Source organism: Pinus tabuliformis, chromosome 2_2 (genome assembly GCF_031772625.1).
Source record: "Pinus tabuliformis cultivar Carrire ecotype Pingquan chromosome 2_2, CPIR1, whole genome shotgun sequence".
NCBI classification, from domain to species: domain Eukaryota; kingdom Viridiplantae; phylum Streptophyta; class Pinopsida; order Pinales; family Pinaceae; genus Pinus; species Pinus tabuliformis.
Window position 1 is genome coordinate 1,294,052,820 of NC_142300.1, and position 27,833 is coordinate 1,294,080,652.

Genomic DNA, 27,833 nt, shown 5'->3' on the forward strand with positions numbered 1-27,833 from the left:
CAAACTAAAGAAAGAAAAAGGCAACTTGAACCATCAAAATAATCTAAGACTGGAACAAGGAAGAATGCATTTGCAAAAGAGATTTAGAGATAAAGGCAATCACTCTAGCTAACTATTGATTAACTACTGAGTGTGTGTTTTCTTCAGCAGAGACACTTTAGCAGTCTCAACAGATGGGCCCCTTAAACCTGCTCATGTAGAGATTTCCTTCTTGCATTAACCTATCTTGCACTAGTGCAGTCTGCTTGCACTAGTGAAAGAACAAAAATTTACGCAGAGGGTATAAATGGTGTATGTACTAAATGTGTTTTCCTTCATGCAAGGGCTTGAACTTTCTCAAGTTCAGAGCACTCAGATCTTGTGACAAGAAACTAGTTCTTGCACCGGGTCAGAGCTTCTTACACTTAGTATTTAATTCTTGAAATAAGAGCTTTAACTACTGCAAGTGTTGTGAAATCAATTTTCACACATAAAAATGAATGTTTCTGATGTTAACAGAGTGCAGAAATAAAGAAACAATCCTTATAATTTATCCTGTCGTGAAGCATTTATGAAAGAAAGAAAACTATTGGAAGCTAACTAAAAAGGCTTGGTGCATCACACCAACGTGCATTGGTGCAGGTTCATTTCTTCTGCTTAGACCAGGCGAGAAAACCAAATCAAATAGAACTGCAGAAAGTGAATAGCACACCAACATGCACTGTTGCAGGTTTATTTCTCCTGCATGGACTAGGCGGGGAAAACCAAATCAAACAAAATTGCAGGAAATGAATAGCACACCAATGTGCACTGGTGCAAGATTATTTCTCCTGCTTGGACCAAGCTGGGAAAACCAAATCAAACAAAGCTGTAGGAAATGAATAGTACACCGACGTGCATTAGTGCAGGGTTATTTCTCCTGCTTGGACCTGGCGAGAAAACCAATCCAAAATCAGATGTAGGAAAATGAATTCTAACTACTTCACACTGGGGATCCACTTTCACTCAACAAGAATTCATGTGCTATAAATTAAATCACACTTGGCAATATAAACATAAATTACAAGAACAGAAAATAGGGTAAATGTGCTGGGTTGGCTGGGCCCTAGCCAACCAGCGTATTTCCCTTTCAAATAGAAACGCTGCTCAACACTTTTATCAATTCATCAACTTTCAAACAAAAATATGATTCATGAAAACATAAGGCAGAGCTCCCTTCTTATTAATTCATAGAGGAAAATACAGTGTGATTACATAGTCCTGCCCAGATTTGGGTGATAACAAAAATACGAGCCTGTTACTGCCTTCCTGGTTATATCTCTGTTCTGTACAAACTTATCAAAAACTATTTCATCCTATTTACATTCCTCGTTATATAGATCCTTGGCCGAAGGCCAAAAGGATCGTTTAACCGATTACATAACTGATATGCAGAATTTAGCTTTCGGTTTTCAAAATTAGGCAGTTTAACAAAATTGGTCGTAGCCAATGTCCAGTTGTTCGTTCTTCGTAAATCCGATCTCATCTACCTTTGGATTGCCTTGCTATTGTAGCTGGAGCTCAGCTACCTTCGGATCTAACCTGTTGTCATGGCTGAAGCAACACAAAACAAGGCGGTGATCAAGGAGGTCCGGATTTGCTGCAAAGATTCGTTGTGTTGGCAGCGATGTGAGATCTGATCCTGCACTAGGATCAGCGGTCACGATAAGCACTTGACTATCAAACCACATTGGAGATATTGATAAGTTACAAGAGTTATTATAATCAAGAAATCACGTAATAAATAATTAATGCTAAGTTAAGTTAAAAATATGAAATATAAAGTTCATGCGAAATATGTCATCGTTCTTGGACTAGTGCAAGATAAGGGTGTGTTGGGACTCAGAAATGTCATATTTTCATCCACCTTTTTCTTCACTATTCCTTACATTTCATCATCCCATTAACCTTTTATCATATCATTTTCATACATACATTTGGGTTTCACCTTCTTATTTTCCATTTTATTCATTTTTGTATTACAAGTGAATTTATGATTAAATATTAGAAAATATAAATATTTTTATATATATCTCAAGAATATGTGAGTTTTGTGATGTGTAGGAAATATGTGAAGAATTAATATCTCCTCCACCATATTAAGGAGATAATTATGCAAGCCTATTCCTAAGGAGAAAACCATGGAGGATTTGGTTCGCATATCTTATCCAATTCCTAAGGAGAAAATCATGGAGGATTTGGTTGGCATATCTTATCCAAGATATGTGAGAGATTTATGGAGGATTCAAAGGGATCATATTTTGTAATAATGGGAAAGTAGTTAAAAATGCTTGAGAGATTTGTGGGATCATATCTTGTAATAATGGGAAATTAGTTGAGATTGCTTGAGAGAATATTGGATATGTAATTATGAGAAAGTTATCTTCCTCATGTATATAAGAGAGTGCTCTCTCTTCATTTTAATAAGGAGGAATGGATACTAAATAATGGAGGATGGAGATTAGCTTTAAGAGATAGTTTTGTAATCATGATTTGATATTTGGTTCTTGTAATATAATTTAAGATATTTTTGTTGTTGTGAGCTCACATATGTTGTTTGTCATTCAATTCTTCACATGTTGTATTGCTTTTCCTTTATGCAATTTCTTGCTTTCATAGTTAATGTTTCAATGCCTTCCTAGATTAATTTGATTTCAGTAATTTAGATTAAATTAGTTCCACTTCAGTCCTGCATATATAGTGCATGTTCCTCGTAAGTTTACGAACCTCGGATTGACAAATTAAATAGTTGGGCAAGTACTACAACAAAATTAAACGAACATATTTTCACCCAACATTTTGGCGCCGCTAGTACTACAACAGAATTAAACGAACATATTTTCACCCAACATTTTGGCACCGTTGCCAGGGACGCACGATGGATTGAAGTTTAGTTTGATTTTTCATGCAAGTGTGTTTAGACATGTTCCTAACTCCGACGTGTTAAGGCCGTAAGACGTGGGGAACAACCTACACATCGCATTCGAGATACCGTAATGGGCTCGACCTCTTATGGATCAGGGCATGTAGGGTGTGTTTACATTTATGCAAGTGTGAATTTCAATTTCTGCACGTGTGTTTGATTTTCGCAACTATGAAGAGTGTTTGATGAATTCATGGTTCATGGTTGTAATTGAAGCATTCGACTACTCAATTAATGAGTAGTCCTTGTAAGAGAGTTTAATTGAGTATTGAATTCAAGATTATTTCTGTGGTCCTTTTGTTTTTAATTCAATTTTTTTTTAGTGTGCTGATTTTTTTTGTTTTTAGAATCTCTTTCCACATGGTTTTATAATGAGTTTCAGCTTGGAACTACTCACTCAGATCCTTGCAGAAGTCGGAATCTCTTCTTCCCTGGAAAACGAGATCTTGACAAGAATTGACAGTTCAACTACTCCCCAGAAATAAACGAAGATTCAACATATGAAGAATCCTGCATATCTGATGGCGAACAATCATTCAAACAAGAGATCGAGGAAGAAGAACAACAGATCAGAGTAGAAGAACAAGAGTTACAACATGATCTAAGTGAGAGAAATTGTGCTTATCAAAGCTTTATCGAACAATGGTTCCAAGTAAGTATTAGATTATATTCGTCTTTTTATTTATTTTTAGTTGATTTGCAGTTGCAGCAACTAGACTCATTCACTTTTGAATATTTTCATCCATCATGTAAAAAATTGCTACTGGATATATTGTTGTCACTGCTACGTGAATGGCTTCATTGGAAGTTTAATTACACGTAACTAATTTTTTTTCTAATTAGTATAGAGTAGGTAGGCTTTCATTTGTATTTTTTGCTTTCATTTTCAGTTTTGCTTAGAATAAGTACACTCTCCTTCGCGCTTAGTGCGATCGCGAGGATAAGAAAATAGGGATGATTTAGACTAATTTTAGGAAAAAATAAATTCATGTTTTGCAATATGCTTCATCAAAAACATCTTTCAATATGCAAATCATTGTGTCCATTTGTTAAAAAATTAAGTCTAGACTCTGTGCATTGCCGATCTCCTCTTCCAAGGAATCCAACCTAATAATAACAGTACAGAGGGAGACAGCCAGAAATCCAAGCAGCCAGCCAGCCAGCCATTTCGATTTTCCTTTTAGAAGTTAAATGTGATGGTCTCCTTTTACTTTTTATTCATTTTGGTATGGTAATCGATTTTTCATGTATTTTAGAAAGCAAAAGAGGAAAGAAAAAGAAAAAACATGGTACTGCAAAACTTTATCATGAAAGAGAGGATTCTTAATATTTGAGCGATCTGCAACCACAATTCGTTCCCAGTTGAAGTATAAACCAAGTAATTTCAGTGAGAGATCTTACTGTCAAGCTACCCGATTCAACTTGTCTTCTCTACCATTTTGATCCAGGCAGAGGAAACAACTCAGATCTGTAAGATAATGTCAGAAAATTCTGCCAATGGTAAGATGGCAACCTCCACATTGCCCACTGATGAAAAGAACCCATCTCGGCTCTTCAACAGACAAAAGAGCGTTCATGAAATTCTCAGAGGAGGAATCGTGGCTGATTTGATGTTATGGAGGCGAAGAAATACATCACTAGGTATCCTTGTTGGTGCTGCTGTGGCATGGATTTTATTTGAGAAATCTGGGTACACGCTATTGTCACTTGTAGCCAATGTGCTTCTCCTTTTGGTCACCATCTTGTTTGTCTGGGCAACTGCCGCAGCTCTCATAAGCAGGCCTCCCCCTCCCCTGCCTGAATTAGAATATGGTAAATGACACAGCTGCATCAATACGTTCCCGGATTAACTTTCTGCTTACAGTAGCACATGATATTGCCCTCAGAAAAGATCCCAAGCTCTTCCTCAAGGTGGCTGTATGTCTGTGGCTTATCTCGACTATTGGGGGTTGGTTCGACTTCCTCACACTCGGGTACACGAGTCTTGTTATTTTGCTCTCAATTCCTGCTTTATATGAAAAGTATGAAGATCAAGTAGACAGATATGCAGATATTGCTTATAATGAATTCCGGAAGCTTTTTTTTCACAATTCAATGCACATGTTATAAGTAAGATACCCAAAAACTTCTCGAAGGGCAAGAAGATGCAGTAAATTAATCTGTATTCATTACAGCTGGGGTAAAAGTCTATTGAGATAAACTTGTCTTGTTCATTTGAATAGGTGAACCTGTATTTTTGAGGTTCTTAACCAAGCCCGTTTTCAGGTCAATGAGATCAGTTGTAAAGCTGAGGAATTTGGATTGTTACTTCTAGGAGTTGCAGCATATGTTTTGAGGCTGGATCACCATTAGACTGCTCCAGAAATGTAAAATTGGCAAAGTTGCCTTACCATGCACCAGTATCCGCCCATCTCTCCGCCCACTGTACATAAACATGCAATCTTTCTAGTTGGGGGGGAATAAAAGTATGTTGGATTTTATCATTTATTTTAAAGTGAATTTGTGGGCAAAAGTTAGGATGCATATACTAACAATATAAATGAGATTGGTGTTGTGTAGGTCAAAGAGAAGCTTATGCAGAAAGCTGAATATTACGATGCGAAACCTTTTTCATCCATGATTAGTGTAACTTATAAAAATAACTAAAAAAAATGGACATTTAATAAATTCTTGAAAATGAGCTAATCTGTTTTTGAGTCACTTCATACAGGAATGATCGATGGAGATGGCACACAAAGGTGACAATTTTTATGCACGAATGGTGCTAAGTTTTTCAGAGTGAAGACAATCTAATGCAAAAGTGATTTTTCAGAATCACAATGAAATATGCATCATTGGATGCTTGAAGGAACTAATTCTTCATTGCACATATCATGACATTCACCTTTTTCCTTCCAAATACCTAGACCATCCTTGTGTTGCAGCCCATCTTCCATTTCCTTATCTTTCACGACTTCATGCACGCCTATTTTTCTGAATCGCATACATCCCTTTATCCTTTTCAGTTTATTTTTGCCTTATAGTTTGCCTTCTGAATAAAACTCATTCCCTTTCCATGATTACATTGCCTTGATTTCCTAACCATACTGATCCACACTGCTTGTCCGTGAGTTCTTTCCATCTATAGTCCTACCACATATTTTTGTACAAACTCGCGTTGACTGTTGTGGGATTCCTTAAGGCCCACCTTTAAACAAGTCTTGCCCCATTGACATCAGCACCTTATCTGGGAAATAGATTAGAGTTCCTTTTGAGTACCTAGAGGCTTGCATGCCTTAATGGCAAGTTCTCTCGCTGACGATCATGGGAATACATAAATGTCCCTTGATCTTCAGATCTTGCAAGTGGCTCGACCTCGACACATCCATTCGCACTTTGCAAGATGTACTCCGGTACCTTGGCACTCATTGACATCAATGGTGAGTTGCCTCGCATTGGTTAACGGCATGCGTCAATGGCCGGTAATCCAATGATTTCTTTTCATGCTTGACAACAACACATTCTTTCGCATGATTAGAATTGTACCAAGAAGTTTTGTAGTATATGAAGACTATACACTTTTTCACGACTCTCTCAACAGTTATAGCAGCATGAATTTTGATCTATGAGAGTACCACAGTTCCACTTTCAGCGTTTATCTTTTCCATGATTCAGCATCAGTAGTTTAGATTCCTTCATTTCCCAGGATCCAGTTACAACAACATCAGTCACATTTTCCTGATTTAGCAACAACAGCAGTTACATTCCTATTGCATAATTCATCATTCTTGGGTAAGTAGAGGTATGTTGTTTTCTAATCTTTAATCATGCAATTCCTTATATACTAACTTGAATATTTTGGAAAATTCCCTCACCATGCTACATTTCCTTTCATGAGCCATGTCAAGTTGCATGAGGACATGCAACCAATTTAGTTGAGGGGGGGAGAACTATATTCACTACATATTCACTTCCATGATTCCATTTCTTCACCACTATCACTCCATTTACCATTCACCAACATTTATTTTCCAATGATACTTTGTTGCACTTTGCTTAATACGCAATATTGGCATGCTTCATTAATATTACAAAAGGGCTTTCTTATGCACATTATGATTTCGAGTGAGTGTTTACATTATTATTGAAGAAAAGAGAACAGAAAATGAAATGAATGTTGTTAATACAAGAACCAACATTCTTTGTATTCATGGTTGTCACACAAGAACCAACCATAAGAAAATGTAAATTGTTACTCATGTCTTTCACATATCTTAGGTACATTCATTATTAAAAGACATCATCATGTAAAGCCAAAGTTCAAAATGCCAAATGTTCTTAAAGAGACCCATTCATGGTTGCATGAGGACATGCAACAAGTTCAGTTGGGGAGGATGTTGGGACTCAGAAATGTCATATTTTCATCCACCTTTTTCTTCACTATTCCTTACATTTCATCATCCCATTAACCTTTTATCATATCATTTTCATACATACATTTGGGTTTCACCTTCTTATTTTCCATTTTATTCATTTTTGTATTACAAGTGAATTTATGATTAAATATTAGAAAATATACATATTTTTATATATATCTCAAGAATATGTGAGTTTTGTGATGTGTAGGAAATATGTGAAGAATTAATATCTCCTCCACCATATTAAGGAGATAATTATGCAAGCCTATTCCTAAGGAGAAAATCATGGAGGATTTGGTTGGCATATCTTATCCAAGATATGTGAGAGATTTATGGAGGATTCAAAGGGATCATATTTTGTAATAATGGGAAAGTAGTTAAAAATGCTTGAGAGATTTGTGGGATCATATCTTGTAATAATGGGAAATTAGTTGAGAGTGCTTGAGAGAATATTGGATATGTAATTATGAGAAGGTTATCTTCCTCATGTATATAAGAGAGTGCTCTCTCTTCATTTTAATAAGGAGGAATGGATAATGAATAATGGAGGATGGAGATTAGCTTTAAGAGATAGTTTTGTAATCATGATTTGTTATTTGGTTCTTGTAATATAATTTAAGATATTTTTATTGTTGTGAGCTCACATATGTTGTTTTTCATTCAATTCTTCACATGTTGTATTGCTTTTCCTTTATGCAATTTCTTGCTTTCATAGTTAATGTTTCAATGCATTCCGAGATTAATTTGATTTCAGTAATTTAGATTAAATTAGTTCCACTTCTATCCTGTATATATAGTGCATGTGCCTCGTAAGTTTACGAACCTCGGATTGACAAATTAAATAGTTGGGCAAGTACTACAACAGAATTAAATGAACATATTTTCACCCAACAGGGTGTATAATAGAGGTAAAACAATGGTAAATGGTTATGATTTAGGAAGGGAAAAATGGTCAAAAGGGAGAAAATTAGGGGGCTAACATCCTCCCATACCTAAACTGTTGTGTGTCCTCACACAATTCTTTACCTCTGCAAAAAACTTCAAAACTTTAAGCACTCCAGCTCAATCCTACTCTGGCATACTGTCATCACCCTGCAATGTTTTAGACTTCTTCTTTTTGATGTTCTTTAACTTTTTGGTCACCTTTTTAAGTCGCCTAAAACATTGTGCAGCTCGGTACTTCCAGACTTTAACTTCCCTTTTCTTCTTCTAGATTTCTGCCATCAATTCTCCTCTGCTCTGTTCTTTGTCCTCCTGTGCTTTGGCTACAAGCTGCTCTAAATTCTGTACTTGAAGCTTTAACTCAATTACCCGAGCAGCAGGAGTTACCAATTCCTTCTCTTTCTCTGTTTTGGTAGGAGCTATGTCTTTCTCAGGGACCTCCATATCCGCCATGGTTACATTAGGAAACTCTTCTCCCTTTGTCCCCTTTTCTTCCGGTTCTTCCTCCCCTGGTTCTTCTTCTTCTAGTTCTTCCTCCTCTGGTTCTTCTTCTTTTTCGGGTTCCCCCTTTTCTTCTTTAGATTCCACCTCTTCTTCTTCTGTGGGATCTTCGTTGTCTGGTTCTTCTCCCTCTATCTCTTCTTCTTCTGCTTCTTCATTTTCTACTTCTTTCTCTGGTTCTTCTTCTCACACTGGTGCTTCTTCCTGTACTGGTGCAAGAGGGGATTCCATGCCCTGTGGGCACTGTGGTTCTTTTCCTTCATCATAGACTTTACTCTTTTTCCGAGGCTTCTTGATGAAATCGGCCAACAGAGCATCGTCCTCAACCTTTGCAAACTTTTCTACATCTGCAAGGACTGACAGATTGTCATTTTCGGGGGTTGAAGGGGTCTCTTCTGCTAGTGCGCTAGCCATCCTCTCATTTGAAGATGAGGCCTTCTCTGCTTGGTCAGATCGCTTCCTTTTTGCACTGGTGCAAGAAGGACTTCCCTTTTCATTTTTTCTCAGGCCCTTGCTTGTGCTGGTGGGGTCCTCTATCCCCTTTCCAGCGACTATCCCTTTGTGCAGCTATTTTAACAGTGATTCCCATGTCATACCTTTCACTTCTAGCTATTTCAGGACCAAATTTTTTATCAGGTCGTGATAATATAGCCTTGTGTCGGCCTCGTCTGCCCTACCGTCCTATATGCTTTTAGCCATTTTCTCCAAGCTTTTGAGCAAAAAATAAGGGAAATTCATCCTCCACCGAACGTGTTGGCTGACTTCAAAATGTTGCAGCATTCTAAAGTGATATACCAAGGTGCGGGTGTATCTTCCTTCGCAGGTCACAAACTTTTGTAAAATGAAAAGGAGGTCTTTCCACTGACCCAGCAGGGCGCTGTGCGAAATTCCTACTTTCTAGTCTACCTCCATCCTTTTATCAACCATGAAACACTTCCAGAGCTTCCTTTCTAGCTTTTGATTCTTAAACCATTGTTCGTCAGTATTCTCTAAGCTCGTCGCTGCTGCTATGAATTCCTCTGTGACTTTGAATTTGAGAGGCCCAATAAAAACTCGGCCGTTTCTAAAACTCCTTGCGAATTGTAAAGCCACTTCCTTATCATACCCGTCAAACTTCTGCAGAAACGGAAGAAAACCCGAGTCTCGCAATAGTGCAAGACTATTGCGATACTTGGTGGTCTGCTCTATTTTGCTGAGAGACAGGGGTTCATTCCGAACAGGTGGCATTGCTGCTTCACGACTATGAATAGTCGGGTTCTGAAATTTTACATGCAATACCGGGGAAATCGGTCCTTATAAATAGAAATCTAACTGTCCACCGTCCTTTCCATCGGATCACCGGTTCATTCGCCGTAGATGCACGTCATCTTTGAGGTCAGGCCAGATTGGTACTTGCGGCGGCAGTTTAACGGCTAGGTGAGGTAATAATTATGAGTGAAGGACGTTTAGGATTATGGTGGAGAGGGGTAATCATGTCCAAGCAACAGTTAAAACATTTCCACATTCCTTCATAATTCAAGAAAAGAACTTAGCATTTATTAAAAAAGATCATGATTTCTAACTTAAAAACACCTTGTACTTTAAATAATTTTCTCCTAGTTAGTATGATAGCATAAGTACTTCGTCGGTTAAGTGAAAGGACTTCATATAAATTTCATGATGACCACTTTCCTATGTCGTATGCTATAAAAATAACTTGTACTATGTTGCTGACAAGGTGCATGCTTGCACTGATTTTCTTGCACCGCTTAAATCATACTATTCTGCTGCTACCTTTCTACTTATTTTATCATATAGTACAACACGCTTGCACTAGTGCAAGCATAATATCTAAAATAGAGAATTTAAATAAAATATAGGCTGGATTTTCACATGAATTCCTCAACTTATACTGAAAATTTGCTTCGCCCTTTCTTGATGCTTCAGAGCATATCCTTTTGCTCTTTGTGCAAGATCCTGCAATAAATTCATGAGGGAATAAAGAAGTGGGAAAGGGGAATTTTCAGAATGGGAAGGAATTCTGTTACAGGGATTCTAGGAACAGTACCAAAAGAGGGAATAAATAGAAGTGGGATAGGGAAAACAATTCGATGGTAAAGTGGGATTTCTTCGAAGCGGACAGGGTAAATTTAGAAGAATGTGGGAAGGTTAATCATTCTGGGATTGAGGAAGAAAACTGAGGGAATATTACGAAAGTGAAATATGAATAAAGGCAAAAAAATTTCTGGAAGGTCTGCTTGCACTAGTGCAAGAAAAATAACTGCAGTGAAAATTAAGCGTTACTTGAGTAAAATATCCATGCTAATTACCCCAACTATATAAAGGTTGGTTCTGCTGAACCTGCTTTTACTTGGTGGTAGCTAGCATATCTAAAGATCAAGCAGCATTTTCTTTTTATTAGAGATTTTTGATCTTCTTGCCAGCAAGCTGGTTTTCAGGTTGATCCCTCTGTAATCATGTCAGCGAACTGATTTTCATAATTATAGGAAAATATTTTTTCTTACTTTTCTTCTTAATTTTTTTATTTTTATTTTTAAGAAGAAATAGAATTCATGTTTTCAAAAGGTTGGTATTACCATTCACCACTACCATCCCAAATTGCTGTTGGACTTGTTGTGTAAAATCTTTCCTGGTAGGTGGTTGAAAATACTTCTTTAACCTGTGTCCATTTACCAAGAATACTGAATTTTGTCCATCAATAGTTTTAACTTCTACTGCTCCATTCTCAAATACTTGGATCACTTCATAAGGTCCCATCCAACATGTATGGAATTTCCCTTTAAATATTTTAAATCTAGAATCATAAAGGAGCACCCAATCACCTGGTTGGAACTGCTTTTTCTGAATAGACTTGTCATGCCACCTTTTACATTGCTGCTGAATTAGTATGTTCTGTTGAACAACATCCCTACGAAATTCATCTAACTCATTTAATTGGAGAAGACATTGTTGTTGTGCTTCAGAGAGATCTAGTCCTAACTGAACTGCAATTCTGAAAGTTTTGATATGGAATTCAATTGGTAACAGAACCTGTTTTCCATATACTAGCTCATATGGTGTATGTCCCATGCTATTTCTCCAAGTGGTTCTGTATGCCCACAAAGCCTCTGGTAATCATTTAGCCCAGTCCTTCTGATGCATATTGACTGTCTTTGTAAGAATGGACTCGATTACTTTGTTCGTGGATTCCACCTGGCCATTTGCTTGCGGGTGATACGACGTGGATTTCCTATGCTGGATCTTGTATTGCTCCATCGCTCCCTGTACTAGATTAGAAATAAACTGCGGACCATTGTCAGAAACAATTTCTCTAGGTACATTGAATCTAGTAAAGATTTCAATAAAAAGAAAATCAACAACAACTTTTTCTGTAGCAAAAGAAACAACTTTATTTTCTACCCATTTTGTAACAAAATCCGTACAAACCAAGATATGATTTTTACTTAATGATGTTGGATTTATTGGCCCTATAAAATCAATAGCCCACTTTTCAAATGGCTCAATCATAACTTGAGGGCATACAGACATTTCATTGGTTTGATTAGGCTGGCCCATTTGTTGACAACGATCACAATGCTTGACATAGTGTTTGGCATCCTTAAACAAGGAGGGCCAAAAGTAACAAGCACACAATAATTTATATCCAGTCCGCTTATCAGCGAAGTGGCCTCCACAAGGTTCATCATGAGCAAATTTTAATATGTCAAACACTTCCTCCTCTCTTACACACCTACGGATAATCAGATCTGGACCGGTGTAAAAGAGATCTCCTTGAATCCAGGAATATGTAGCAATTTTTTGAACAATACTACGCTTTTCACGGGCGGACAAGTGGGGTGGTGTTTTCCTAGTAACCAAGTAATTAGCAATGTCAGAAAACCATAGGGAATCTGTTGACATAGCAAAAATATGTTCATCTGGAAAATCATCATTAGCAGGGGTTGCCTCACCAGGATTATCTAATCTAGAAAGAAAATCTGCTACAATATTAGATTTTCCTGGTCTATCAACAATATTAATGTTAAATTCCTGCAACAATAGTAACCACCTAGTCACTCTACTGCTAGTTAATGGTTTATTCATCAGATATTTAATCACGGAATGATCAATATGTACAAATACTTCATATCCTGTAATATAGTGCTTGAACTTATTAATTGCAAAAATTACAGCTAAAAACTCTTTCTCTGTAACTGTATAATTAATTCAGCGGAAGAAAAATTCTTATTGATATAATAAATAGCATAGGATTGTTTATTTTCCTCTTGTCCTAAAGTTGCGCCAATAGCCAAATCTGAAGCATCATAGGAAATATGAAAAGGCAGAGACCAGTTAGGACCTCTTAAAACTAGTGCATGCACTAAATTTTCCTTCAATGTTTCAAAAGACTGTTGGCAAGCTGTGGTCCAAGAAAATTCACTATCCTTAGCTAGAAGTCAAAAAAGAGGAGAAGCTATCTTAGAAAATTTTTCAATGAATCTCCTACAATAACCGGCATGTCCTAAAACACCTCTTACTTCCCTTTTGAGTTTTGGGTGCAGGAAGATGCAGAATGATTTCGATCTTTGTTGGATCAACCTGGATACCTTTACCAGAAATCAAATGGCCAAGTACCACTCCTACTTTACACATTAATCTACATTTCTTGTCACTCAAGGCGAGATGGGCTTCCTGACAATGAAGAAGTACTTTTTCTAGATTTCCAAGAGCTTCCTAAAAATAATCACCAAACACAAAAGAGTCATCCATATAAATTTCTACAAATTCTAGATCAACAAAAATGGCCAAGACTGCCCTTTGAAAGGTAGCTGGGGCATTACATAAACCAAAGGCCAGCACTCTATAAGAAAATGTACCCCATGGACATGTAAAAGTAGTCTTATCTTGATCTTCGGGTGCAATATGTATCTGGTTATAACCACTGAAGCCATCCAAAAAGGAAAAGTATTTCTTTCCTGCAAGGGTATCAAGCACCTGGTCAATGAAGGGGAGAGGGAAGTAATCTTTGAGAGTGGCTTTGTTTAATTCTCGATAATCAATACAAATACACCATCTTCCATCTTTCTTAGGTACTAGCACTAATGGAGAGACCCACTGACTGTCGGAAATAGGATAGATAAAACCAGCATCCAAGAGTTTTTGTACTTCTTCCTTCACAATATCTCTTAGAGCTGGATTCATTCACCTTTGGGGTTGTCGGATAGGTCAAGTTCCTTCCTGAATATAGATGTGATATGTACAAATTTCGGGGGGGATGCCCTTCATATCTTCATAGCCCCATGCAAAGGCACTAAGATGGTTTTGCAACAAATTCACAAGCTGCTCTCGTTGAGATGAGTCCAAATCTGAACTAATATACAAGGATTTGCTAGGGATAATCTCAACAAGAGTAGTATCAAGCTTAGGAGTACTCAAGGGGGTGGCCGAATGCAGCCACACAAAAGATTGAGAATCATGGTTATCTTGGAAATCTGGGCTGAAGATCTGGCTCAATAGCTTAAAATTAGGCATAGTGTCTAGATTATTCAAGACATCTTGAATCTCATCTTCTTGTGAAGACCCAGTATGCTGATGGATAAAGGAAATGGGTTGAGTCTCCTCATCACTACTCTAGTCTAACCATAAAGTATATTGAAGGTCCTGAATGGATCTGGAAGGGGGGTATAAGGTAACTTTCTTCGTAGATTCCCCATGTGAAATATACATATCACCGGAGTGACATCCAATATATGCATCGGCTATAGCAAGCCATGGTCGACCCAAGATCAAGGGATGTCCTCCTACTGGATTCTTTGGCTGAAGCACAATGAAATCAATAGGATATTCCCAAGAATCTAATGAGATGATCACATCATCCAATACTCCTTCTGGCCTAATTTTAGATCTATCTGCTAATTCAAGCACAGTGGGAGTAGGGCGAAGATGAGATAATCGAAGTTGATCCATGGTTTGCTTAGTCATGACATTAATGTTTGCCCCCAAGTCTATAAGAACATTATAGACAAGGACATTACCAATCTGAACTGAGACAACAGGGTTTCCAGGATCAATATATTTTTCCATAGCCACACATCCCATCATCAACTCTGCTGCCCTACCAACAAATTGAATGGTTTGGGGTTCCAATCTCTCCCCCCCAGGTTTCTTGAGATAGAGTTCCTTAATAATCTTAGTGCAAATAGGGATCTCTTTGATGGTTTGGAGCAAAGGTATCTTAATGAAAAGATTCTAAAGCTCTAATGCCAAACAAGTCTCAGAAATAGGTTCACTTCTTTCCTTTACTAGCCCCTCTGGGAAGGGAGGCTAGTTGGAAGAAGGTGGCAAGGATTCAGAGGGTAAGGGCTGCTTAGTGATGGCTTTTGGAGAATGATTAAGAGTTTCCTCTTCTTCTTTCTCTTCATCAATCACTCTAGGTTGCTTCTGATTTTCTAATGTTACAGTCCTTCCTGATCTTAATTGAATATCATGAACCCCAACTAGAATAGACCGGTACTCGAATAAAGGTGGGTTTGTTACATAGATCATTTCTACTACTTTATTATTGTTAGGATTGGGCATAGGCTGAGCATGCAACTGAGGAGGTTGAAAAGGTGGAGGTAAGGGTAATGGTGGAGTAGACTGACTCAAAGGTTGAGGCATTGGATAAGGTGCATGTGTATATGTATATGATTGCATGGGTGGCTGGTAGGAATATGGAGAATGAGTTGGTCCTCTCCAAACTTGTTGCCATGGTTGAGAATGTTGCCTATGCTGATATTTGTTTCCATACTGCCAATGCTCATTAGTGTTAGGATAAGAATATGCAAGTGAATTATAACCAAAATAGTGTGGAGAAAATTCAGGAGCCATACCTGGACCTACCTGACGCTAATTTCTTTTTGCTCCCATAGCATACAAGCATTTAGCTTTAGGTTGTCCCCCTGTAAATACAGCATTAAGTCCTAGTATAGAGGGACATTTTTTTGTGATATGGTCTTCTGCACAAATAGCACACTTATTAGTTTCTTTCAAATTAAGAGGACATTCTTTAGGAGGATGCTTGTCTCTACATTTAGGATAGAAAATACTTAATGACTCTTGTTCCTTCCAAGGTAAAGGCAGTCCGCGAAGCGGCATAGGAAGCTGCGGAGCAAAAGAAGGCCACAGAAGTAGCAGCAGCAGCACAGACAGCAAAGGTCGACACAGTACAGGCAGAGGAGGGCCAAGTAGCGTCCTCAGGGCAGGAGGCAAAGGATACAAAAATAACAGAAGGAAGTGCGGACCCAGGGACCACTTCCACACAACTCAAACGGCTACGCATCGCAAAAAGAGAGGGTCCAAGAAATAAGGTCAAGGCCTCGAAGCTGACCATCGACCTGATCACGTTAATTGAAGGTGATCTCCATGAAATTGGTGAGACGGTCTGCGATGTCACCAGTGAAGCGCTCCAAAAGTTTATGACGAAGCACCGGAGTGTGTTGGGGGCCCTCAGGGCGCAACTGCAGGAGTTAAAGGTACAACCCCCTCAGGAAGGTATCTTGTCTACCCACGTCATAGCAGGCACTTCAACAGTAGAGAAAATGCTGCGTGAGAGGATGGCAAACACAATAGTGTTGCCAGAGGGAGCGTTAGTATCAACAGATGCGACGGACCAAATGACAGTCGGCATGATGAAAGGCCTTGGCCTTAATCTAGCTGCCCTTCCAAGGCAAATGCTCTATCAGCTACAGGATGGAATAACAACATAGCTGCGTGCTAGGGAGAACTATGCAATCCGAGTTCTTAGTGAATAGAAGATCAATATGGAGCAGCTCAGCGTGTAGCGCAATGAGTTGGTGTCACAGAACCAAAGGTTGGTGTAGAAGATAGATGACGCTTGCCGACGCATCCCAGAGCTGGCTATCACAGTAGATATACTAATAGAGGTGCGGATTCACAGTTTGGAAAGTGAAGTCCACGATGCAAGAGAAGAGGCAACAAAGGTTCAGTTGGAGCTGAACCTTCAGATTGCCAAGCTGCGGTTAAAGGCGCAGCCTTCCGGTCCCCCATATATTAGAGAAAAACACACCAGTGCTATTACAGCAGGGTTGGAAGAGATTGGAGGTGTAGTGTGTGCTTGTACCAACATGTTGAATAGGCGCTTGAGGTCCTCACGACGCTACAGGAGGACCCCAACATCCAACGACTGGAGACAGAGGCACGTGAACTCTAGCAACAATATGACAACATTAGAGGGACTGTACAGAGAGTAGTCCTTACTTAGCGGCTTGCAAGGATGCAGCAAGCCAAGGCATTAAAGGAGCAGGTGGACATGACGCGCCATAAGGAAGCAGTTCTCAAAGCGCGCGTCCAGCCATGGATCGATGAAGTCTTCACAATCACAGCAGATATTGAAGGAAAGCTCGTGCAGATTCAGGGGATGCATGAACAGATGCAGCGCAACATGCTGGAAAAAAAGAGTTCAGAAGGGAGAATGCAGCAGGTTCAACAAGCAGCATCTTAGTGTGTTGAAGACATCACGACTATTCGGGACCAGTTGGAGGGACTCTGTGCCAATAGAGTGCCTCAAGGACAAGTCATGATGTTTGTGTTGGGGGCCTATTGGGCAAGGAATCCCCCCACAGTATGTTTTGGAGCTTAAAGCCCAAGTTTTGAGTTGTTATTATTATAAAAACTCCACGAATTGTGGGTGCGGAGCGCGAATGGTATGTTAGAGTCATAGGGTTGTCCGCCCTAAGTTTTGAATGTAGTGTCGGCCTACCCATGGTCTGTGGACCATGGGATTGTATAAATAGAGCGAGGCTCTAAGTTGTAAAGGAACTAACTAAGTTGTGGAATGAACGGATGAAGTCTAAACGGTAGCGAAGAAAGAGTCTAAGTGTCTTGGGTCGTAGTAGTAGGAAGAGGCTCTGCAGCTGAGTGCGCAAAGGCCTAATAGAGTTCACAGCTGAGAGCACGGACCCCTGCAGTTGAGTGTGCAGGGTAGTGTCGAGTCTGTAATAGAAGGAAGAAAAATATAAAGAGAAGTTTTATCTAAATACTATGTATCTGTTTTGAGTTATTACATGTTTGATGTTACTTGAAATTATATAGTTTATTTACTGCGCGCACTTACGTGAATTGTGAATATTGTTAAGAATAATTAAATGTATATAAATAAGTTCAGTTAATAAACTAATATTGGTTGCGAAGAGGGACTTGGGTAATAAAACTGTTCAAGCCCCAGGTAGGGCTGCGTGAAGACAACATCTCAGGCTGCAAGGTACGGGTAAGCGCGTGTAGCGACGTGTTCACAGGATCGAACCATGCACCACTTGAAATCATCAGACATCTCCAGGGTGCGGAAACCTGGTTCTAGTACCCTCCCATACTACTTCGGGTGAGACCTCAGTCTACGCTTTGCGGACTGTTGTCGAAAGGGCTAGTAGTACCGGGATTTGTTTGGCTAAATCATATTTGAACCTCGGTCAGGCCCCAACAAGCCAACAAACTTCCTCTCCTTGAACTTATGTGGACTGGGGGACCACTCCAAACTCCTATCCGTCAAACATCTCTTTCTCTCTACTCACCATGACTTCAACTGAGAAAGTTCTCAAATACTTCTACAACATCTTTTTGGAATGGAATATGGTTACTATTAATTCTCATGGTCTTTCTGGTCGTATGGTTGCTCTTTGGGATCCTAGATAGGCCACACTTTTGACCTATAAATGAATTGGAGGAGTTATCCTGTCGGGGTACATTCAGGGTTTTCCTACTAGACTTCATTTCCTTAATTTGTATGCTTCGTATAATGATAGATATACTTTCTGAAAGTGCATGGATGGCTGTGATATTCTCAAAAATTGGGTCTCTTATTCTGGAAGGTGATTTCAATGTTGTTTTATCTGGGGATGAATGTTGGGGTGTCAAATGTAGAGTGGATCCTCTCCCTGACCATCTTTTCCATTTATTTAATTTTAATCATCTTTGGGATATTAGACCCCTTACTCTGTCTCTAACCTAGAACAATGGTCGTGCGGGTGATGACCATATCGGTAAAAGATTGGACCGGTTCTCAGTCCAAGAAACCCTGTTGGAGAGGTTGGGTTGTGTACAATCATGGGTGGAAGAATCCCTGATCTCTGATCACATGTTGATTGTTCTGCAATGGAGAGTAGAGTGGACGCATTTGCGCATTCCCTTCAAATTCAATAGAATCTGGTTGGAGGATGGATAATTAATTTCTTTGGTTGGAAATTTTTTGAGGGCTCATCCTCGGGTGGATGGTAAATCCCAAATGATGCATCTGTCTGGATTACCACAGGCTCCGAAAAGTCATGTTAGGATACGGAAAAGGGAGAATAAAATAGAATTGGCTAGAGATATGAAGAATATTTTGGAAGAAATCGAGCATCTCTATAACCTGGTGGAGAGGGGCAACACATTTGGAAACATTTGGGACTCTCTCAAATGCTCAGAGGCAAGAAAGTGACAGATCCTCTCCCAACAGGAGGTGTCCTTGAGGCTCAAGATCCGAGACCATTGGATAAGGGAAGGTTATAGTAACACAAAGTTTTTTCATCGATATGGAACTTTCAGCTATTCTATTTCGAAGATCCAAAATGAAGCTATTATAAATTTTCAGTCCTTATTTCAGAAGTAGCCTCAAAACTATATCAAACATCAGTTATTGGGTTTGAATGAGTATCCTCCTATGTTCAATGATGAATTGAATGTGGAATTTTTCAGACCATTGAAGAAATTATGCATGTGTTGAAAAACTTTGCTAAGGATAAGAGCTTGAGTCCAGATGGATGGACTGTGGAATTATTCTTACATTTCTTCAACTTGGTCGGGAGGGACTTGGTAAACATGGTGTAATACTCTCGGTGATAGGGACGTGTCTCGAGAGAAATAAACTCCACTTTCATTACTTTGATCCCCAAAGCTTCTGATACGACCACTTTCTTTAACTACCAACCCATTTCACTTTGCAACTTAACCTATAAGATCATCTCAAAAGTCATTGTAGAACACATCAAGGGAACCCTCTCCAGCTACATATTCAAGGAACAATCAGGTTTCCTCCATAATAGATTGATCCATGATGTTGTTGCCACTACTCAGGAAGTTATTCATTCGATACACACGAGGAAGATGTCGGCTATAGTAATGAGGGTGGACCTCTAGAAAGCATACTACTATGTTGACAACTCTTGTCTTAGACTCATTCTTACAAATATTGGCCTATCTACTACTATTATAGAATGGTTTAATGGTTATCCTTCCAATTTTTTCTCTGTTAGCAAGAGTCTCCGACAAGGCTGCTCAGTTTCACCACTGTTGTTCATATTGATGATGGATTGCCTTAGTATCAAGCTAAGAGAGGAGGTTTTGGAGGGAAATTTTGATGGTATAAGATTGGCAACAAGCATCAAAATCTCCCATTATTTATTTTTCGATGAATTTCTTTCTTTCGGTATGGTTTCCCGCCTACAATGGAGGTTGTTCCATGACATATTATAGTGCTTTGGGGAAGCATCTCGAATGAAGGCAAATGAGGGAAAATATTTCATATTATATTTTGTTGGAGACCCAGGAGTTATCAATGAAATCAGTTATATGTTCAATTTCAGGAATGTGCATTTAGGCTAAGGTCTCACATATTTGGGGTTTCATATCAAACCCAACAAATATAACGCCTTGGATTGGCAGTGGATGTTAGACAAATATAGGAGGTAGATTAATGGTTGGGCACATAGGATTTTATCTTTGGGTGGTATATTTATTCTAGTACAAGTTGTATTGCAACAAATGGTAGTATATTGGGAACACCTATACATTTTTCTTGTATTCGTCATTAATAATATCAAACAAATCATGGCACAGTTCATTTGGTCTGGCAAGGAAGGTCACCACAAATACCATCTGTGCAAATGGGATAAAATTTCCACCCCTAAAGCGCTGGGAGATTGGGGTATTATTGATATCAAACTTTTTGAAAAAGCCCTCATCCTCAAATCTATGTGGCGTGCGTTTTTCACAGTTGGTATTTGGAGAGACATTGTTGCTACTAAGTATCTTCATAATAGGGGGATTGAGTATTGGATTATATTGGGCCATATTGGAAATAACAAGGGCTCCTATATTTTGAGATGCTTTCAAAAGGTGGGAGACTATCTTCTATAGAGAATCTGTTGGGCTTTTGGTAGAGGAAACCACATCTTAATTGGTATGGATAACATAAAAGTGGTGGAGGCTACTCAAGCCTTGTTGGAAAACTTGATTCTACACCTCTAGAAACAAGGCATTTTTATTCTTGAATAGGTTATTGACAAATGTAATGACTACTCGCTAGTTTGGAAAAGTGTGGATTTGATGGGTTTGTCTAACATGTATGTGACCGAATGGGAGGGATTTATTTTTCGTTTAAGGCACGTTGGTCTCTGTAGATATGAAGAGTGTGACTCCCTCACACCCTCACCTGGGCGGGGAAGCTTCACGCAAATCACATCGAGGTGGCAGATACTTACAAGTATCTCTTTCACTTACATCACTCTATACTCCAACCATGTTGGTCTTCACTTATTTGGAAAATTGATATTCCCACAAAAATCATACTTTTTAATTGGCTAGTCTAGAAAAATAAGAACCTTATCTGGGAGAATCTTTGCAAGCGAGGTTGGATGGGACTAGGGAGATGTCCCCTATGCAGGAATTCCATTGAGAACAATTATCATTTATTCTTAGACTATAAATTTACATCTTGCATTTGGTATGGTATATGCTTAGATCTAAATGTACAATTCAGAAACTTTGACAGCATGATTGACTTCTTTTTGTGGTGGCTAGAACGTGGAAAAAATATAAAGGCTATTCCTTTTCTCACCACTTGGGAATTTTGGTGTGCTAGAAACAGACTCACTTTTGAAGAGATTTTGGAAACCCCTTCCATCATCATACACAAAGTACTTCTCAGTCTACAGGATGTTCGGATCTCGCCCAATGTGATAAAGGATAGATCACTCAAATTTTCTCCAAATGAATTACAATTCCTAGTAGTTTATTTTGATGGTGTTGCTCAGAATTATGTTTGTAGATGTGGTTTTTGTCTAAGGGTGGACCATATTTTCCATTATAAATTCCATTGGAATGGGCGACATGGTACAAACATGAGGGCGAAAACTCTAGCTCTATGGGGACTGCTGTGGATTTCCACGTAGCCTTGCATTGATACCCTATTTGTGTATGGGGAATCACAAGTCATCATCAATGGTATTATGACAAATCCTAAATTCTCTCCCCCACACCTTTCTACATGGATTTCCTAGATCAAACATCTCACTAACACCTTTTTTGCGGTTACTTTCCAACATATATACCGTGAGAAGAACTAGGTTGCAGATTTGTTATCAAAGCATGGGATTGTTGATTCATATGGTAACATCCATTACACATACATGGAGGGTGTGACCATTTCAGTGTTGGAAAGATAGAGGAGACAAAATAAAATTCACACATAAAACATGAGATGCTGCTCTTCTATTGATCACACAAATCATGATGATTACAATGAACCTGGTGAAGGGTAATTAAACCTTTTTGACTAGCTAAATGCCTAAAATATCTTGACATGCAATCACACATTCAAAGTCGTTTATCACTTAACTTGACTTGACTCAACGCTCAAACACTCAATCACACAATCACTCAGTTAATTGACTTTCCATTTTTAGCTAACTCCTCATGCAGGAGAAATTATCTTATTTTAACACTCCCCCTTAATTACGACTGCTAAAATAAAACATGACTCATGACAACTCAAACATGCCTGTTGGTCTATGTCTCAGCTAGGCTTACAAAACCCAATTTTCTTCTATGAAACTCAAATACATATTTTGCTAATGACTTAGTAAATATATCGACAAATTGATCACTAGATTTACAAGGCTTCAAGTGAACTTCTCCATTTTTCACAAGTTCTCTAATAAAGTGATATCCAGTATCAATATGATTGCTCTTCTGATGAAACACACTATTATTGGATAGTGCAATCGCTGAGGTGTTGTCACAATATATTGTTGTTGATCCTTGTTTTTTCTGCTTGAGTCCGTCAAGTACTCTTCTTAACCACACTTCTTGACATGCTATTGATGTTGCTGCTACATATTATGCTTCTGTTAACGAAAGTGTCATAATGGGTTGCTTCTTAGATGCCCATGGAATCACACTTGAACCAAGGTGGAACACAAAACCAGAAGTTCTCTTCTTACCATCCAAACTTCCTGCAAAAGCACTATTTGTGTATCCAATCAAATCTTTCTTTTTTGTGCTTGCAACATTATGCCACAATCTCTAGTTCCTGTTCTGTATCTCAGAATTCGTTTTCCTACACTCCAATCTGTGTCTTTGGAGTCTCCATAAATATGGAAATCAAACTCACTCCTTACATGATATCCGGTCTTGTAGCTGTGAGATACATGAGGGTACCAACGAATCTTTTGAATAAATTTGGATTGAAATCTGATCCTTCATCATCCTTGCTTAACTTTGTACCTGTGTGCAATTGGTGTAGGGACAGGTTTGCAATTTTCCATCTTTAATCTTTTCAACAAAGCTTTGGAATATTTATTTTGACAAATAAAAATTCCTTTTTTAGATTCCTCAACTTCTATGCCAAGAAAATATTTCATGAGACCAAGATTTGTCATCTCAAATTCTTTCATCATGGTTGCTTTAAATTCATCTATGTCAAAATCACATGTAAAAATCATGTCATCAACATATAAGAAAACAATCAAAATCTGTCCATGCTCATTTACCTTTGTGTACAAGGTAGGTTCAATGTTGCTTCTGCAAAATCCATTCTTGATCATGTAACTGTCAATTTTGTTATACCAAGCTCTAGGCACTTGCTTCAGTCCATAGAGTGCTTTCTTCAACCTGTAAACTTTATCTTCGTTACTTTCAACTTCATATCCTGGAGGATGCTACACATAAATTTCTTCTTCTAGAATTCTATTCAAGAACGCTGATTTCACATCCATCTAATATAGTTTCCACTTGTTCTGAGCTGCTCTAGCTAGAAATGCTCTTACAATATCTAATCTCGCTATCAGAGCAAACGTTTCTCCAAAGTCTATTCCCGGTTACTGCGAGAATCCTTTTGATACAAGTCATACATTAAATCTGTCAATTTCACCTTTCTCAATAAACTTTTTCTTGTACACCCACTTCACACCAATGAGATTTTTGTCCTTTAGCAAATCAACCAAATCCCATGTGTCATTCTTTTCAATAGCTTCAATTTCTTCATCCATGGCTTGCACCCAATTTTCATATTTGATTGCTTCTTCAAACGAAGAAGGTCGGAATGACAACAATGCAAAATTTGAACTAACATCCAAATCATCATAAATATCTTTCAAACTTCTCATCTTTATCTTACCATTGCTTGATTCATCACCTAATTGATTGCTGGTAGAATCTTGATCTGTTGATCTACTTGAGGATCCATGCTGCTCCGAAAATCTTGGAGTCCGTGTTTCTTGTGTCTCTGTTTGGTGTCTTCACCTGTGATTCTTGTTGCTTCTTTTCTGCTACATCATCTTCTTCCATCAATGGCATGTGTGCATCAACTATTTTGTCTATAGTTCCATTCCATGACTCTTGTTCCTTGAACACAACATCTTTGCTAATTATGGTCTTCTTTGTGATAGGGTTATACAATTTGTAAGCTTTTGATTGCTCACTATAACCAATGAATATGCATTTTTCACTTTTATCATCCAATTTTCCTCTTCACTCCTTAGGCACATGTGCATAAGCTACACATCCAAACACTATGAGATGAGATACGCTGCAATACATACCTGATCATGCTTTTTCTAGTACTCTGTTCATCACACTCTTTGTAGGAGATCTGTTGATCACATAAATAACACATGCAACTGCTTCTGCCCAATACTCATTAGACAAGTTTCTTCCTTTCAACATGCTTCTTACCATGTTCATAATTGTCATGTTATTTCACTTTGCTACACCATTCTGTTGTAGTGTGTACTTGGTTGTAAACTGTCTTCTGATCCCATGTTGTTTGCAGCAATCATGGAATGCCTTCGAGTCATATTCTCCACCATGATTTGACCTCAATACCTTGATTTGTTGATCACTTTAGTTCTCTGTTAAGGCTTTGAATTCTTTGAACTTTGCAAAAGTTTTGGACTTCTGCTTCAAAAAGTAAACCCAAGTCTTTCTGTTGTCATCATCAATGAAAATTAGGAAGTAGCAACTTCCACCAATTGGTTGTGTCCTCATAGGTCCACACAAGTCTGTATCCACTAGCTCAAGAGGTTGCTTTGCTCTGTATGCAACTCCCTTTGGAAAAATTTCACGGTTTTGTTTTCCCAAGATGAAACACTCACAAGTACTAACAGGCTCTTTGATGGGAGGTAATCCTCTGACCATCTATTTCTACTGCAACAATCTTAAACCAGATAAGTGCAAGTGTCCAAATCGAAAGCGTCATAACCAATAATCATCAGAACATGCAACTGTAAAATAGCTCACCTAACCACTGTAATTCAAAATGAGAGGAAAGATTCTGTTCCTCGACATCTGCACCTTTGCTATCAGCTGCTTTCTTGGGGGCTTGTCATATATAACAACTTCTTGACCTTGAAAAATAACTCTGTATCCTTTCTGTGTCAGTTGACCAAGACTTAACAAATTATATTTGAGACTAGGAACATAATATACCTATGAGATTGTCTTCGGCTCCCCCTACTTGGGTCATAATGTTGACCACTCCTTTGCAATCTACTTCCACAGTCTTGTCAGTCCCCAACTTTACCTTTGTTTCACATATTTATCGAAATTTGCAACCAAATCGTTGTCGCCTGTCATGTAGTTACTGCTATCCAACAGCCACACACTAGCATAAGGTTCATGCATGGTATAGGAAGCTAGGAACATTGAGTTAGTACTCTCTATAGTGACATTAGCTCTCTGGTTCCCTTGATCAGCTATTTTCCTCCCACAATCACGAGCATAATGACCAAATTTATTGTAGTAATAACATCTCACCTTTGATTTTTTAACTCTTTGATTATTGTTGAAGCTTTTGTAGTTGCTTCCACTTGCATATTCATGCTCTTCTCGGTCATCGCTCATACCACTATATCTTCTGCTTCATCCTCTGCCTCTCGTTCTACTTTTGCCTCGACCTCTGTCTCTTGAAATAGAAACCTGACTTTTGAAAGCAATCTTTAAAGTGGAATCCTTATTTATGTCTATGCTTGCCTCGTGTGATAGAAGTGATCCCATCGGCTCATCAACTGCCAATGATGCCAAATCATTGCTTCTTCTATGGCTGCTACCATAACATAAAATTTGGTAGACAAGGATTGGGGGACCTTCTCAACCACTCTTTGATTGTTTATATCTTCACCATAAATATTTAACTGATTTATGATAGTTATGACCCGATTCATGAAAGAATTGATGTCCTCTGTCTCCTTCAGCTGCAGACTTTCAAAATCTCTCCTAGTATTCTGCAACTTAACAATATTGACTTTGGCCATACCTTTATAGTTTGTCACCAAAGTATCCCATGCTAATTTTGCTGAAGATGTGGTCATAATCTTCTGGAACACTAGTAGATCCACTCCCTGTTGAATAAGCTACAACGCATGTGCATTCTTCTTCTTGTCCTTCTTTCAATGTTCCCTCTCTGTATTACTGAGAGCTTGTTCTTCTTCTTCATTCTTAGGTTTTGAAAACCCAAACTTGACATAATCCCAAACATCATGTGCCTGCAATGTGGTCACCATCTTAATGGTCCACACATCATAATATTTCCCTATAAATGGTGGGAACTGGGGTTGGAAATTTGGGAAATCCATCTTTCTCCAAAAATACCTTTTTTGAAAAAAAAAAAACCTTAAATTTCTTCTTTGTAAAACTCTTTTTTTTTAAAATACCCCTTTCAATAAAACCCTAAAAAAATAATTCTTCAAACAAATTTTCTTTTATATAAAAAAATTTCTTTATATATAAAAAGAAAAAACTTTCTAATAAACCTCTTTTCGTAATATCTCTCTTTTAAAAAAAAAATCCTTTTTGTTTTGCCACACCTCTATACTTTAAATGACAACCTTATGGATCACTGTGAACCTCATAAAGTTTTAAATAGAAAACAATAATCTAAACATTCACGTGATATTCGTAATTTTTTTTGAATAACATAAACCTTCCTACTGTTGGAATATCTAATTCCTACTTGTCTCAGTTGTGATTCTTACTGAGCAAAGGAGCATGTTCCTAGTAGTTAGGATCTATTTCCTACATTGGTGTGTGGTTGAGATATTCCCTCAACCAATAGAAAACAATAATGTAAGCATTGACGTGATATTCGTAATTTTTTTTGAATAACATAAACCTTCCTACTGTTGGAATATCTAATTCCTACTTGTCTAAGTTGTGATTCTTATTGAGTAAAGGAGCCTGTTCCTAGTAGTTAGGATCTATTTCCTACATTGGTGTGTGGTTGAGATATTCCCTCAACCAATAGATTGTGTGTCCAAGATAGTGTACCTATCTTGAGACAACACTTCTTGTATATATGTAATTACATTTGATTAATAAAGCAATCTGGATTCTCATATTTTATCATGGTATCAGAGCCCTGAGGGCCTGGCCCCTCATGGGCTTGGCCTCTCCTAGGCCGAGGAAATAAAGAGTATATGTATTTGTTTATATTTGTCCATCGACTATGGTGCTACGATATTTAACATTGTCCTGTGTAAATAGAGGCCACGCTGCGGGTTTATGAAACAGAGGAATTGACGGTGTTGCATAAAGAATCAAGGCAGTGCAAGTTTGGAGATATGTTTGAGATCTATTGGCATTGTTAAAGAGCCAACACCTGTTGGAGAAAAATTCTGCCGCAGAAAAGTAGCACTAGCTACCCTAATGAGACCACAGAGAAAAAGTCCACTGCAGAAAAGAGCATCGGAAATCCTACTAAGACCTCGCCTGCCTTAAATGACGACGTGAAGCCACCACCGAAGCTGATATCTCTATGCGAGGAA

General features: G+C 38.3%; 1 pseudogene; it reads left to right on the plus strand.

The window, feature by feature from the left end:
• The first annotated feature begins 4,047 nt into the window (after window positions 1-4,047).
• On the plus strand, window positions 4,048-5,271 carry LOC149198241 (reticulon-like protein B12 pseudogene; annotated as a pseudogene).
• The last annotated feature ends 22,562 nt before the right edge of the window (window positions 5,272-27,833 follow it).